General features: G+C 54.7%; 1 pseudogene; it reads left to right on the plus strand.

Annotated features, from left to right (window-relative positions):
* Window positions 1-734: 734 nt before the first annotated feature.
* On the plus strand, window positions 735-14,626 carry LOC135320862 (mitogen-activated protein kinase kinase kinase kinase 1-like; annotated as a pseudogene).
* The last annotated feature ends 67 nt before the right edge of the window (window positions 14,627-14,693 follow it).

The raw sequence follows: 14,693 nt of genomic DNA on the forward strand, positions 1-14,693 counted from the left end.
GGTCCCCTTTGCCTCACGCCATGATCCCTAAAGCAAGATCCGAGCTCCACAATTTCAAGTCCTGAACCCGGTCCCCACGCTGCACCCTGACGCCAGGGTTAGGGGCCTGCAAAGCTGTTGTGCTCTGCCTGTCAGGGACAGGGGTGAGGGGCTCCTGGACCCCGCCAGATCACGCCCAGTCCCCATAGGCTCCTGTCTTGTGGGTGAGAGCGAGCACCGCATGTGTGTACAGGTTCTGCACACTGCAGGCATGAAAGCACATGCATGTGTCGTATATGTGGAGGTATATGCTCTGGGTACATCCACATGTACGCACACGGGTATCCAGACACGTGCACGTTGACTGGTCTTCACACTGCACAGGGGGTTACCACTAAGTGCCTTATGAGCCCCACCCCCCACCACCCCGGAACAGTAATGGACACTGCATGGTCATCCCCGTGCAGACCTGCCGTCTACCGGTTGTGGCCAAAGTCTCAAGCACTCAGCAGAGGTTCAACTACAGTTTTTAGCTGCCACCCAGAACGAGGGAGGGAGTGTTAGGGCACCCCCCCCAACCCCAGGTCATAATTAAGATAGTTTGCATCTGGTTTACATTCAGCCCACGGCCCTGGAGGTGGAGGGGGGTCCCCTGGGTCCCAAGGCAAGCTGCCTCTCACAGGCTTTCAGGGCCCAGGGGACAGGGGGTGGAGCCAGCCGCACAACCCTGCTGGGGCAGGAAGCCAGAGTGGGGAGGGGGAAGGCCACAGCCAGTGGAGGCAAGACAGGTGCAGGGCCTGTGGGGAGGGAAGGAGGTGCCAGCACTCCGAGCCCTGAGGCCCTGCTGGCCCCTGGGCACAGGCCCAGCTCCGGCCCCCAGGAATGGACCTTGCGGACCCCGACATCTTTAATAGGGACCCCCGGGACCACTATGACCTGCTGCAACGGCTGGGCGGCGGCACCTATGGGGAAGTCTTCAAGGTGAAGAATCCCCTCCTTCTCCATCACCCTCAGACCAGAGATCTTTGGGGTGAGGCCCAAGAAGGGAAGGGGATGCAATAGGGTCCCAGTCCTTGGCTTTGGATCAAGGATGCTGAGGAGAGCTCAGGCGAATGGAGCCTGCCTGACTGCCAACTTCCCCTTTATAAGGCTCGAGACAAGGTGACGGGGGACCTGGTGGCACTGAAGATGGTGAAGATGCAGCCTGGTGAGGAGAGAACCCAGGAGTGCCTTCCCCACACCCCCACCTCCTGGGACACTGGGATCTCTCCCAGACCCCTTCCCTGCAGCGGCCTTTTCTCTCCGGCCCCTCCTTGCAGATGATGATGTTTCTACACTTCAGAAGGAAATCCTCATCTTGAAAACTTGTCGGCATGCCAACATCGTGGCCTACCATGGGAGTTATCTCTGGTGATGAGCTTAAGACCTGCCCTGGGACCCAGCCCAGCCCCTACCCCCGAACTCCCATTCCTGACGAGGGTACCCCCTACCCTGACCTCAATCATGCATGGATCCTCATTTTTAACTGGGGCACCCCTAACTGGATCTCCAAGTCAAAGTCCCACTTCTCTGACCAAAGGATCCCCAAATCTAATCTCCAATCCAGAACTCCCATTTCTTACAAGGGGTCCCCAAAACGGATCCCTTTGTAGTAACCAAACCTGAACCAAGTCCCCTAAAACCAATCTTTCATACTCCTGCTCATCGGGTCCCCCGGTTTCACTTTCTGTTCCTTTAATATGAACCCCTAAATTCCCTGACCCTCAAACTAATATCCCAGGTACCTCAATAATGACTTCTGTTCCCTATACCTGGCACCCTGGCCTCCTCTGTCGCCTCCGAACTTTCACAGCCTGTGAAGTCTCTACCCTGTCTTCCAGATTAGTGTGGAACAGCAGAGGTGCTCTGGCTTAGGAGCCCAAAGACCTGGGTTTGATTCCAGTTGACCTTGAACATATTATTTCCTCTCTGAGCCTCAACTTCCCCATCGGTAAAATGGAAACGGGACTGTCTCACTCTGGTGGGCGAGAGAGAGATGGCAGCTCTTACACTGAAGATCTTGTTGAACTAGAACAAGGCAGTGGGCTAGGAGTTGTCCTACAAATGATTTATTACTGCTACCGTGATTGCTCTCGAACTGTTGTAGGCTGCAGAGGCTCTGGATCTGCATGGAATTCTGTGGGATGGGTTCTCTCCAGGGTATCTACCAAGGTGAGAGGAGCCACTGCTCCTCCAATCCACCCCTTCTGTCCCTCTGCATTTGTGTCTCCTGAGACTGCTTTTCTGGTCCATATTTCACACAATGAGCCCCTTCTCTGGGCCTGACCTGACCTGGATGATGCTGGGGATGTGACAGAGCAGGCCCTGAGCCCTGTCCTCCAGGACCTGAGAGTCCAGCCCTAGTCTTTCTGCAGGCAGTGACAACTTTTCCGTACCCCACCCCATCTTCTTCTGTGTCTCCTTTTCCTCGCCAAGGTCTACTCACAAATTTGAGTATTTCTACATTTCTGGCTAATTGTCATTTCATGCCAAAACGTTCATTTAAGGAGTGAATGCATTTCTGATTCTCTCAGCATGCTTTTCGCTCTCTTGCAGCATTTCAGGTTGGGGGCGGGGTGGGTCTCTGATCACTACTGGATTCCTGATGTGCACCTCTGTCTCTGACCATCTACCTGTCTCCACAAAGCTCAGGAAAGGAAGGACTTCATTAGGAAGTCCTAGGCGGGGAATCTGAGGCCCACAGAGAGGAAGTGACTCACAACACCAGCTGTCAGACCTGCTCTGTGCCCTCTCTGTCTGTATCTATATTGTCCCCTCTGAATCTCTGTTTCTCAATGTGTCTGTTTTCCCACTTCATGGTCTCTGCCCAGCTCGCTCTTTGTCTGCCTCAGTTTGGATCTGTTTCTGATTTTCTGTCCCTGTCTCTGTCTCCCTGTGACTTTCCTCATTTTAAAAAAGTCACATCACCTCCTGCTCAGAGCCCTCCCAAGCCTTCCATTTCCCTCCAACAATAAGCCCAAATTTCGCATCACAGCACTCGAGTCTGACGCCCACAACCACCCCAGGCTGACCCACTTCTATCCACTCAACCCACTTTGCCACTTTCCAGGCCCACCAGGCACTTTCCTACCTCCGGGCCTTTGCACTTGCTCATCTTGTTCACGTTGAGTGGGAATGCTCCCATCCTCAACCCCGTCACCTTCTCAGAGTTGCCTTCGCTGATCACCCAGTATGAAACGTCATACCCCTTCCTACACGTATTTCCTGTTGTCTTTTCTTGCTTTTGTTTTTTCTATTTATTCGCATCTCACATACTGTTTCTTTCTCCTATTACTCTTGTCTACTGTCCGTATCCCCCACTGGAATATTCTCTCCACGAGGGTGGGGATCTCTGTCTCTGTGTCCACAGCTGTGTCCCCATTACCTACCACGGCACCTGGCACACAATAAATGTGTAGTCGGTTGAATGAATCAATCTCCCTCTGGCCTCTGGTTCCCTATATCGCTGCCTCTCTCTTTTGCTGACCATTCCTTATACCCTCATGTTACCCCCTCCCCATGTGGTACCTGGTGTGGGTGGCAGCCAGGGGCTCCTGGGGCCAGGTTTCCTGGTCCCCATCTGACACCATGCCGGGGTGACCTTTGCAGTCACAGGCCCCCTGTCAGAGCTCCAGATCAGCTATGTCTGCCGGGAAGTGCTCCAGGTGAGGCGATGCTTGGTGGGTTCGGGTGGGGGGAGGCGATGCTTGGTGGGTTTCGGTGGGTGCAGGGCCCTGCTCACACCCCCAGAACACTCACCGCCCCCCTCTCCACCCTCCTCCTCAGGGACTGGCCTATCTAAACTCACAGAAGAAGATACACCGGGACATCAAGGTGACCTGGGGGCAGAAAAGTAGCCTTGGTGGGTGGGGGCCTCTGGGAGATGGTAGTGGTATTTGGAGGGCTCAGGCGGTGTGTGACCAGGGAGCAGAGGCAGAGTTGGGCTGGCAGTAGGGAGGGGTGTCTCTGACAGCCTCTGATACCCCCCTTTTCCCCAGGGAGCCAACATCCCCATCAACGACCCTGGGGAGGTCAGACAGGGTGAGTGTGGCTGGTGGGGGTGGGGAGGGGGACTGGCTGGGAGCCAGAGGGGACAGGGACCCTAGGTCAGTATGTCTCTCCTTCTGCCTCCAGCTGACTTTGGTATATCAGCCCAGATCGGGGCCAAACTGGCTCGACGCCTCTCTTCATTTGGATACCCTACTGGTTAGGGGTGCCTGGCTGGCAGCCAGGGGTGGTGTGGGCTTGGTGGTGGTGGGCAGCGGCTTTCCCCACCATGGATCTCTGGGAATCTCCATCCTGCCTTTTTCTCCTGCCGCTGCCTTTCTCTGTTGAGCATTCTGTGTACTCTGTGGCTCTTGCTTGAGTTTTCCATTTCCCTAGGTCTTTCTGTGCATGTCTCCCCTCCACGTGTTTTTCTCAGTGTTTCTGTAGATTTTGATCCTGATCTCTGTCTCTCCATATCTGTCCATGGCTGTCTTTAATGTCTGTTTCAGTCTGTGGCTCTCCCTGTCTCTTTGCTTCTCTCTGTCTCTGTTTTCTAGTCTATCTCTGACTCTCTGTCTTTACCTCTCTCCGTCTTTATTTCTGTCTCTCTGCCTCTTTATGTGTCCGCATCCAACTCTCTCTGTGTCCCATTCTCCGGTTCGCTCCCTGTCTCTCTCCTGTCCCCCCACCCCCTACCTAGGAGTCTCCCCTCCCCTTCATCATGTCACACCTGGCTCTCTGAAGGTCTCTGCCCCTAGGATGGCTCCGGAAGGGGCGGCCGTTACCCTGAATGGGGGATAAAACGAGCTGTGTGACATCTGGTCCCTGGGCATCACAGCCATTGAATTAGCCGAGCTACAGCCACCCCTCTTTGACGTTCACCCTCTCAGGTAGGCAGATGTGGCAGGTCCACCTGGTCTCAGAGATCCCACTCGACTCTGACCCTGAACACCACCCCCCGCCTGCTTCCCCACATCAAGACCCCCCTACAGGGGATCCCTCTCCCTTCGAGCCCAACCCGAGAACCTCAACCCAGAAAGCATTTACTCCAGTCCACACCAGGAGCCCCCAATGCAGGGAGTCCTGCCTTGAGGCTCCCCTGAGAATTCGGGAACTCTGTAAAATGATGAGCAGCATCCCCTGCAAGTGGCGTCCTATGCATCGTAAAACCTACCCCTCATTTTCCTCCTGTACCTCACTGCTCTCTGCTGACCTCAGTGCCATCGGGGGTCCCTTATATCGTGAGATCTGACCTCCACTGTGAAGTCTGAATCCCATGTTCTGTCCTTGCTTTCTAGAGTTCTCTTCCTCATGACCAAGAGTGGCTATCAGCCTCCTCGGCTAAAGGAAAAAGGCAAATGGTTGGAGAGAATAATGGGAAGGCGGGGGAGAGAGGGCAGATTCAGGGCTGATGGACTGATGGGAGGGTCTCTGGTCCCCTCAACCCAGAACTTGCTTTTTCGGGGGGTTATTTATTTATTTATTTACTTTTAGAGGAGGGGGTTGAACCTAGGGCCTCCTGCATGCTAAGCATGCGCTCTAACACTTGAACTGTACCCTCCCCCAGTACTTGCCTTTTTCTTCCCAAGGTCGGCTGCCTTCCACATCTTCGTCAAAGTCACCCTCACCGAGAGTGCCAAGAAACGACCTGGCGCCACCAAGATGTTCAGTGTAAACCTCCCCTCCCTGAGCAGCCTTCCCAAACTCACCCCCTGTGGGAACCCCCCAGGGCCTCCCTCGGCTCCCTAGAACACTGATGATTTTATTCCACAGAACGCCTATGGCCCTTTCAAAGTCCCTGCTCCCTCTGAAATCCCCAGGGCTCCGCCTTCCAAGACCCTCCAAATTGTACCCCAGAAATTTCCCCCGAGATATGCTGAGTTTTAAAACCTCACAAGTTGCAAACGGCTTCAGGACCCATTCCTGGGCTTATTCTGGAATTCCAGGGGACCCCCGAGATAGGTCTAGAATTCTCCAACTTCTCTGAATTCGTCTGATCCCTTCAGACACCTCAGAATCCCCCAGGTGGCAGCTGCCCAGACTTGCCCGCCTTCTATCTCTATTGGCACCTCCACCGCCAGATTCCCTTAGATGGGTTCTCAAGCCCCTGTGCCAGCCCTCTCCCTGCAGCCCAGCCCTCTGTCTGCTGACCACCTCCTCCTCCCACCCCCAGCATCAACTGGTGTCCCAGCCCGGGCTAAACAGAGGCCTGATCCTAGAGCTTCTTGACAAACTGAGGAACCCAGGGAAGGGGGCAGCTGTTGGCGAGATTGAAGATGAGGAGCCTGAGGTGAGTGGGCCTTGCTTGGATGACAAAAGCACTGGACGGTCCCCACCTTTGCTCAGGCTGCTCCCCTGCCTGGGGTGTCCCCTTGTTGCCTCTCTGAGAAGGAGAAAAGCCAGGGAGCATGGGGGGTTTGGCACAGAGCTGGGGTCACAGAGGTTAAGGGAGAGCCGAGGGCTCCAGACTGGGCTGCTGGAGGCCGGTGGGCCTGATGCGGCTGCCGCTCTGCCCAGCTACCCCCCGCCATCCCTCGGCGGATCCGATCCACCCATCGATCCAGCTCTGTGGGGATCCCAGATGCGGACTGCTGTCGTCAGTAGAGAATCCTTAAGATATGGAGATGCTTGTAATTCCCTCATCAGATTGCCAGAGACCCCAGAGACCCTCCTCGCTTCTAAACAGACACTCAGAGGCCCCCCATTACCATCTGATCCCACAAGAGGCCCCAGAGAACCTCATCTACAAAATGATTCTAGAGACCCCTACCTCTCAGCTCTGCACACAGACCCCATAAGATTTCCTATAAATACCAGGTCTCCCAGAGACCTGAGAAACCTTGTTCTGATCCCAGATACCCAAGTGGAATCTAAAAACAAACACTCTATAACCATGTTGAGCCCCCATCTCCCTGATCACAAATCTTGACCCCAAAATGAGACCCCTGTAAACCAAGATCCCTCCCCTGAAGGGACAGCTCCAGTCCTAAGATCCTGGCTGCAGACCACTCCCCTACCCCAGTTCTATTCTTTCTATTCCCGAATCCATGTCCCCAGCTCACTGTGTGTCACCTGCATACCACCCCAACCCAACCCCCATGGCGGCACATGGAGTTCAGGAAGCTCATAGGCATGTAGTCCAGACCCACAGCTGACACGGTGAGACCCCTCCCCACTGCCCCGCCACCCTCACCTCCCCCTGGGCCACTGTGGACTCTTTCCTATCCCACAGGCTCGCTTAAATCCCCCTGGAGGCTTCAAGAGCAGCAGTCCTAGGTCAGGGACCCTCAGCGTGTGAGGGGGGCTGGGATAGGTGTGGGGACCGCCCAAGGCTCATGCCTGTCCCTCCTCAGGAGGAACCTGTCAGAGTCCGAAGATGACTACGACAACGTGGACATGTGAGAGAGCGCCTCAGACTCCACCCAGCCCCACCATCCATGACCCCAACCTCAGCCCCTGCTTTCCTTCCACCACTCAGCCGTGACCCCTGGCTGGACACTCAGTACCCACACCTACCTTCACCCTAACCCTGATCCTCCCAGACCAGCCCCCACTCTCCTCCCCACCAACCCTTCACCCCTAACCTCACACCAACACAACCCTGGAGCCCCTGCCACATCCTAGTACCCAGCACTCACGTCATTCACTGATTCATGTTGGGCTGCTGCTCCAGACTGAGCTCCCTGAGAGCAGGAGCCCTGCCTGCTCTCGCACTGCTGAAGCCGAGAATTGTGCTGGCACACCCTCTGTAGACTCTTTGTGAATGTATGAATGAATGAACAAATGAATGAGTAAACAGATTTTTCTCTTCCTTCCCCAGGCCTGTGGTAGTGGAGACACGCCCAGCAGATGATCTACTGCCCCCAGCAACCTCTATATCCAGGAATGAGTCCCCTGGGGTTCGGAGTGGGTGTTAGGAATCAGTCTCTGAACCCCCTCCCCTCCCCAGTGGACACAATATAGTGGTCATGATATGCCTGTGTCTCCCAATAAACGTGATTTTAGCCTCTGCTGTCATCTTGGTTTTCTGTGGCGAGGGGAGGAGGGCCGAATTCCTGGATGCCTACTGACCCCCCCGCCAAATTCAACGATCCAGTACAACGTCAGGGATGCAGCACAGACATTATTTCTACAGCACATGGTCACCTCTCCACCAGCGGCCTTGGGAGGAGGGATTTGGGGACTAAGGGGCTTGCTCTAAGCATAAGGCCTTTGAAGTGGGAGTGAAGGGCCAGCTGTGGGTGTCTCAGCTAAGCGGGTCCTCATACTGCTTGCGGAAACAATCACCAGCAGGGAAGAAATCCCAACATCTCTCTTGGTAGAGACCAGCCACCACGTTCCTCCCCACCAACCCTTGACCCCTAACCTCACCGCAACTCAACCCTGGAGCCCCTGCCACATCCTAGTCCCCAGCTCCTCCTAGATGTTGCTCCAACCCCCAGACCTCAACTGCAGCCATAAACCTCAACCCCTGGCCCCCATCTTTCTTCATCTTCTCACCCAAACTCACACTGGACCTCAGCACCTGGGAATTCTGCCCCCTCCAGACCCTCAGTCCCAGAACTCAACCTCAACCCCAGGAGTCAACCCAGGCCCCCATCTCTCTCAGACCCAGGCCTGGGGGAGATCCATTCCACACATCTCATCTGTAATAGGCTCCCATGCGGCGTGCCCGTCACCAAGTGAGAACCCGACCCCCAGGATCTCATATGACCTGTGTTACTAGGTGGCTGTGATGATGCAGAGACCTAATGCACTGTCAACACTGATACCCAAGAGTTTCTATTACTAAGATCGTCATGGTTATTAGTCCTTTAACCCTCAGCTCCAGCCAAGACAGAGTCACATCCTGGCCCTCCTGAGCTGACTTCCAGCCCTAACCCACCCAAGTCCTTGCTCCCAACACCCTCTTCCCCCACTTAACCCATCTGTGTGTTTCAGCCCCTCCCTCGCAGAAGACATACCTCCTCCTCTACTCCCCAAGGTAAGGTTCTGGGCAAAAGCTGGTGGGCTGGGGGCCAGGAGGCCAGGGTCAACAGATGGTGGGATACCAAGCTCTCCAGGGCTGGAGTCTAAGACACTAGTTCCCTTGAAGTCTGGGACGACCAGGATGATGATCCAACTGGGATGTTGAATGGGCATCCCTGAACCTAGGGGTGGGACTCAAAATATTTAGCCTGATGAACACTCATCAGTAGCTGGTCCTCGGAAAGTCCTGCTGTACCCAGCATTCACCCTCTGGTTGCCGGGGTATGTTGATGTTGTTCGGGGGGCGGTTCGAGGGGAAGGCTGGAGTGGTGGTCGGATATTGTGGGGAGGGTCAGCCCCAAGATGCAGCATCAGATCTGGCAGAGGCAGACTGCAGGGTGCCCTCTCTCAGAGATCATCTCATGTATTTCCCCACCCTCCCTCTCTGTTTCCAAAAATGAAGATCCGTTCTCCATCGGACGAGGGTCCTGGGGGGACTGCGAATGAGGGGCAGCTGAGCCCAGGCATAGTGGTCCGCTGTGCCAGTTTGGCCTCATCCCCGCACCCCCCAACTTTGGCCTCTCCCAGCCACACAAAGCCCCTACCTAACCGCTCACTCAGGTAACAAGGCAGGCTGGGGTAAGAGGTGGGTAGAGGTGGAGGTTGGGCAGGGCGGGGGGTGCTTTGGGGGCTGATTTTCCCCACCCCATCTCAGAAACTTCACTGTGGAACCCAGCCCTCGGGAACATGACCAGCTCCCGCTTTTGCCCTCCAAGGAGGAATAGATGAAGAGAAAGGTGAGGCCAGCTGTGCTGAGGACTCACACCGCTGATCGGGGCTGGGGATGCCTGGTTGGGGTTGCGGGGCCGAAGACTAATAATGATGACAGGTGACATTTGTTGAGCAACTCCTCTGTGCCAGACACTGACCTCATGTCATTACATGATATATGCCTTCACAGATGGAGATAGATAGCACAGAGATAGATATTGTCCCCCATTTAAAAATGGGGGAAACTGAGGCACAGCGGGGTAAGTAGATTTCGAAGGTCATAAACCTTTGAGGAGGCAGAGGCAGGATTTGAACCTTGGCACTCCAGAGTCTTAACCACGGCAACTTCCTGTCCCCTCCTCTCTTCTGCTGGATGGGCAGCTGCCCTGCCCCTATGGCCAACCCAGGGATGTGCCCTTCTCCTAAAGTTGTTCAATGGCTGCCCTCTCTGGATCCACAGCACGGCAGCCTCGAAACACCCCTCCAACAAAGGTGAGCATTCAGGAGATTCTCAGAGAATGTGATGGGGATGGGGAGGGTCCTTAATGGAGGTGGAGATGCAGGGACAAGGGGAGGGTCTTAATGGGGGGGGGAGTTGAGGAGCAGTGGCGGGGGCAGAGCTAGGGGTTACAGTTGGGGTTTAAGGATCAAAGATGGGTAGAGTGAATATGAGTTTGAGAGTGAAAATCAGAAAAATTAGAGTTTGGAGGCCAGGAGTGTCAGATAAGGCAGAAAGGCCAGCGTTCGGGGTACAAGCCTAGGGACAGATGGACCCCATTTACCTCAGTTGGAGGTTAGTGGTAGAGAGGCTAAGATCAGCATATTGGGGTCAGGAGACTTAGGGATTAGAATGTAGCCGAAAGGGAAAGTATTTGGGGATCAAAGATGTGGAGACAAGGTCAGTGAAGGGTAAATGTTAAGGAAACAGTATTAGAATTGACTTTCTGTCACACTGGACAGAAAAAGCTATCCATCAGGGCATCTGAATTTGAGGATCAGTGTTGAGATAGGAGTATAATTTAGGGACCAGACTGGTGAGAAGGGGGGATAGAATTTAGAGGGCTATTACGGGAGGCATGTTTAGTGTTGAGGTCAGAATTGAGGAGACAGAGGGTAAGGATTTGTGGGTCAGAGATGGCAGAACCAGCAGAACGTGGGAGGTCAGAGTCTGGGGAGAATGTGACAGGCTCCAGGGAACAGGTCAGGATTTGAGTTCAGATTTGGGAAAACAGGGACTGGAAATGTCAGTGTTGGAGGCAAGTAGAGAATTGAGGGTCAGGGCTGGGAACAGAGTACCCGTGTTTGGGGTCAGATGAGGGGTCCTGGGAGGTCCTCGATGATGAGGCAGGTCCCAGCATCTTCATATCTGTTCCCCAAGACCAGCACTTACTCCTGGGAGCTGAGGAAGGCATTTTCATTCTGAACCGAAATGATCAGGGGGCCACGCTGGAGATGGTGAGGGCCAGGCAGCACCGCGGGTGAGCCAAGGGTGGGAGGCTGGAATTGGGAGGTGCTGGGGTCTTACAGGAGCTGTCTCCTCCATGCTCTGCAGCTCTTTCTAGCCGGACTACCCGGGTGTACTCCATCAACAATGTCCTCATGTCTCTCTCAGGTCTGGCTGTGGGTTGGTTGGGATGTGTTGGAGTGGGGGGTTCACAACTTAAGGAGTCAAGTGTCACGGGATGGGAGCTAGCTGGGCACAGCTGGAAAAAACACTTAGGATCCCCTTCCAAAGAGCCCACAATTCAAATCCTAGCCACGTTTTAAATTAAGGACTTGGGGCAAGAGACTTTGGCTTCCCAAGCCTCTGTTTCCCCATCTGTAAAATGGGGCTCACAATACTGCCACCTCTCAAGTCAGTTTTGAGGTATTCCTACAATGAGTTAGTCTTTACATTTCTTTGATGGTCATATGACATTCCTTATCCCATATTTTACTAAACTAGAGTGAGCGAGCTGAAGGTTAAAATTTTGTGTCATTGTTTTACAAAAGCTTTGTGTAAAATAATTTCTCATTTGTGAGGGAACACCAAGCCAGATAGGATTTGTGAGCTCATTAATATCACATCAGGGATGAGAAACTTTTACAGAATCTCTAGGTATGTTTCTTCTTAAAGTTTTGTAATATGTGTAACTTTAACTGACTGGTTAAGTGTCCATAGATTCTCATGTGACTACAGGCACCACTAGGGTTAGAAACGTACTTATTTTAGGCACCATTGTTCACCAGAGCCAAGCACACTGCCTGGCCTCCCGTGGGCATTTAAAATATGTTAAGTGAGAAGCCAAGAAATACAGGTGCTTGAGATTTAAAGGCTTGGGCATTTCAAAGGGATGGGGCCCAGGGAAGGGATGGGGAAAGCTGGGAGTGTGCAGTGCCCTATAACTTCCTGCTTCCCCTAAATACACACACCCTGCAGGAAAGACCCCCCACCTGTATTCTCATAGCATCCTGGGCCTGCTGGAATGGAAAGAGGCCAGAGCAGGAAGCCCCATTGCTCACATCAGTCCCCACCGGCTCCTAGCAAGGTACGAGACCCCAGTGGAACCACAGACCCCTCTAATATCTGATTCCTACCCCGCACCCCCACCCCCACCCCCACCCCCACCCCCACTCACGCCTACCTGGTTCTGCAGGAAGAACATGGTCTCCACTAAGTTCCGGGATACCAAAGGTTGCCGGGCGTGCTGTGTGGGGGAGAGAGAATCTCGTGGATATGCAGAGGGGAGCGGGGCCAGGGGCATGACTTGGACTCTAGCCACTGAAGAGGGTTGCGATTTAAGGCAGGGTGTCCAGAGCCCGGGGAAAGATGTGTGGCCTTTGGGGGCGCGGGGCAGGGGAGACAGGATTGACCCTAACCCATCCTTCCCCACCTCCACAGCGGAGGGCGCTAGCTCCGGGGGCCCGTTCCTGTGTGGGGCATTGGAGACATCCGTGGTCCTGCTTCAGTGGCAGCAGCCCATGAACAAGTTCCTGCTTCTCCGGGTAGGGGGCCTGTAAGCACTGGGGACTTTGTCAGGTTCTGTGGCGGGGGCCTTCCACTCTTCTGCTGAGAGCTCTTTGAAGTCGGGCTTCCACCCGAGGTCTCTTCCCAATCACCCGGAGAGCCCGCTCACCTGAAGGCTCCTCCTTCTGAGGCCCTCCGGTTCTTTAAGCCCCGCCCTTCGCCCCGGGCCTAATTCTTCTTCAGGCCCTGTGCCCCGCCAGGTCTCTTAGGAGACGCTATTCAGGTTCTTGGAGCCTCTAAGACTTTGCTGCCTTGGAGGCCACGCCCCCTGGGGGCCCGGCCTTTCTGTCCCCAAGGCGGCACGCCCCCTAGTGGAAGCCACGCCCACTCTGAGACCACACCCGTCAACTTCTATGCCCTCTGAGGCCTCAGCCCCTCAAGTTTCTACATGGCACCTCCCAAGACTGAGGGCTCCGGAACTCCTTCGGGAGCCCCAGGCCGACTCTCTTCCAAGGCCCCGCCCCTCCCAGGCCCCGCCTCAAACCTCCTCTGAGTCCGCCCCTTCCCGTGCGGCCCGCAGCAGGTGCTCTTCCCGCTACACACGCCTCTGCCCGTGTTCTCACTGCTGACCGGGCCAGGCTCCGAGCTGCCCGCCGTGTGCATCGGCGTGAGCCCCGGGCAGCCGGCGGAGTCGGTGTTCTTCCACACCGTGCGCTTCGGCGCGCTCTCCTGCTGGCGGGGCGAGATGAGCGCAGGTGAGTGGGACAGGTCCTGGGAGGGGTGCGGCTTATCAGGTTAGCGGCGTTGGGTCTGGGTAGCTGGGCGGTGCTTAGCCTGAAGCGTAACTGGGAAGCGGGCTGAACTAAGAGGGGACTGGAGAACGTTGGGTATATATAACTGGTGAGATGGATGACGGGGAGGGGGAGAAGGAGGGTGTGAGCAACTCTGTGATGGCTGGGGTTTAGCCTGCTTGCCTGGGGATACAGACGATGCCTAGCAGAGTTTAGGGGAATGAGGTGGAATTGGTCCTTGCACTTCCGCCTCTCAAGCAGAGCACAAGGGACCAGTACAAGTGACTCAGGTCGAGGAAGACAAGGTGATGGTCACTTCTGGATTTCGGATGTGCACCTCTGTCTCTGACCATCTCCTTGTCTCCACAAAGCTCAGGAAAGGAAGGACTTCATTAGGAAGTCCTAGGCGGGGAATCTGAGGGCCACAGAGAGGAAGTGACTCACATCACCAGCTGTCAGACCTGCTCTGTGCCCTCTCTGTCTGTGTCTATATTGTCCCCTCTGAATCTCTGTTTCTCAATGTGTCTGTTTTCCCACTTCTTGGTCTCTGCCCAGCTCGCTCTTTGTCTGCCTCAGTTTGAATCTGTTTCTGATTTTCTGTCCCTGTCTCTGTCTCCCTCTGACTTTCCTCATTTTAACAAAGTCACATCACCTCCTGCTCAGAGCCCTCCCAAGCCTTCCATTTCCCTCCAACAATAAGCCCAAATTTCGCATCACAGCACTCGAGGCTGACGCCCACAACCACCCCAGGCTGACCCACCTTCTCTCCACTCCACCCACTTTGCCACTTTCCAGGCCCACCAGGCACTTTCCTACCTCCGGGCCTTTGCACTTGCTCATCTTGTTCACGTTGAGTGGGAATGCTCCCATCCTCAACCCCGTCACCTTCTCAGAGTTGCCTTCACTGATCACCCAGTATGAAACGTCATACCCCTTCCTACACGTATTTCCTGTTGTCTTTTCTTGCTTTTGTTTTTTCTATTTATTCGCATCTCACATACGGTTTCTTTCTCCTATTTCTCTTGTCTACTGTCCGTATCCCCCACTGGAATATTCTCTCCACGATGGTGGGGATCTCTGTCTTTATGTCCACAGGTGTGTCCCCATTGCCTACCACGGCACCTGGCACACAGTAAATGTGTAGTCGGTTGAATGAATCAATCTCCCTCTGGCCTCTGGTTCCCTGTATCGCTGCCTCTCTCTTTTGCTGA

This window comes from Camelus dromedarius, unplaced genomic scaffold, assembly GCF_036321535.1.
Source record: "Camelus dromedarius isolate mCamDro1 unplaced genomic scaffold, mCamDro1.pat HAP1_SCAFFOLD_167, whole genome shotgun sequence".
NCBI lineage: Eukaryota > Metazoa > Chordata > Mammalia > Artiodactyla > Camelidae > Camelus > Camelus dromedarius.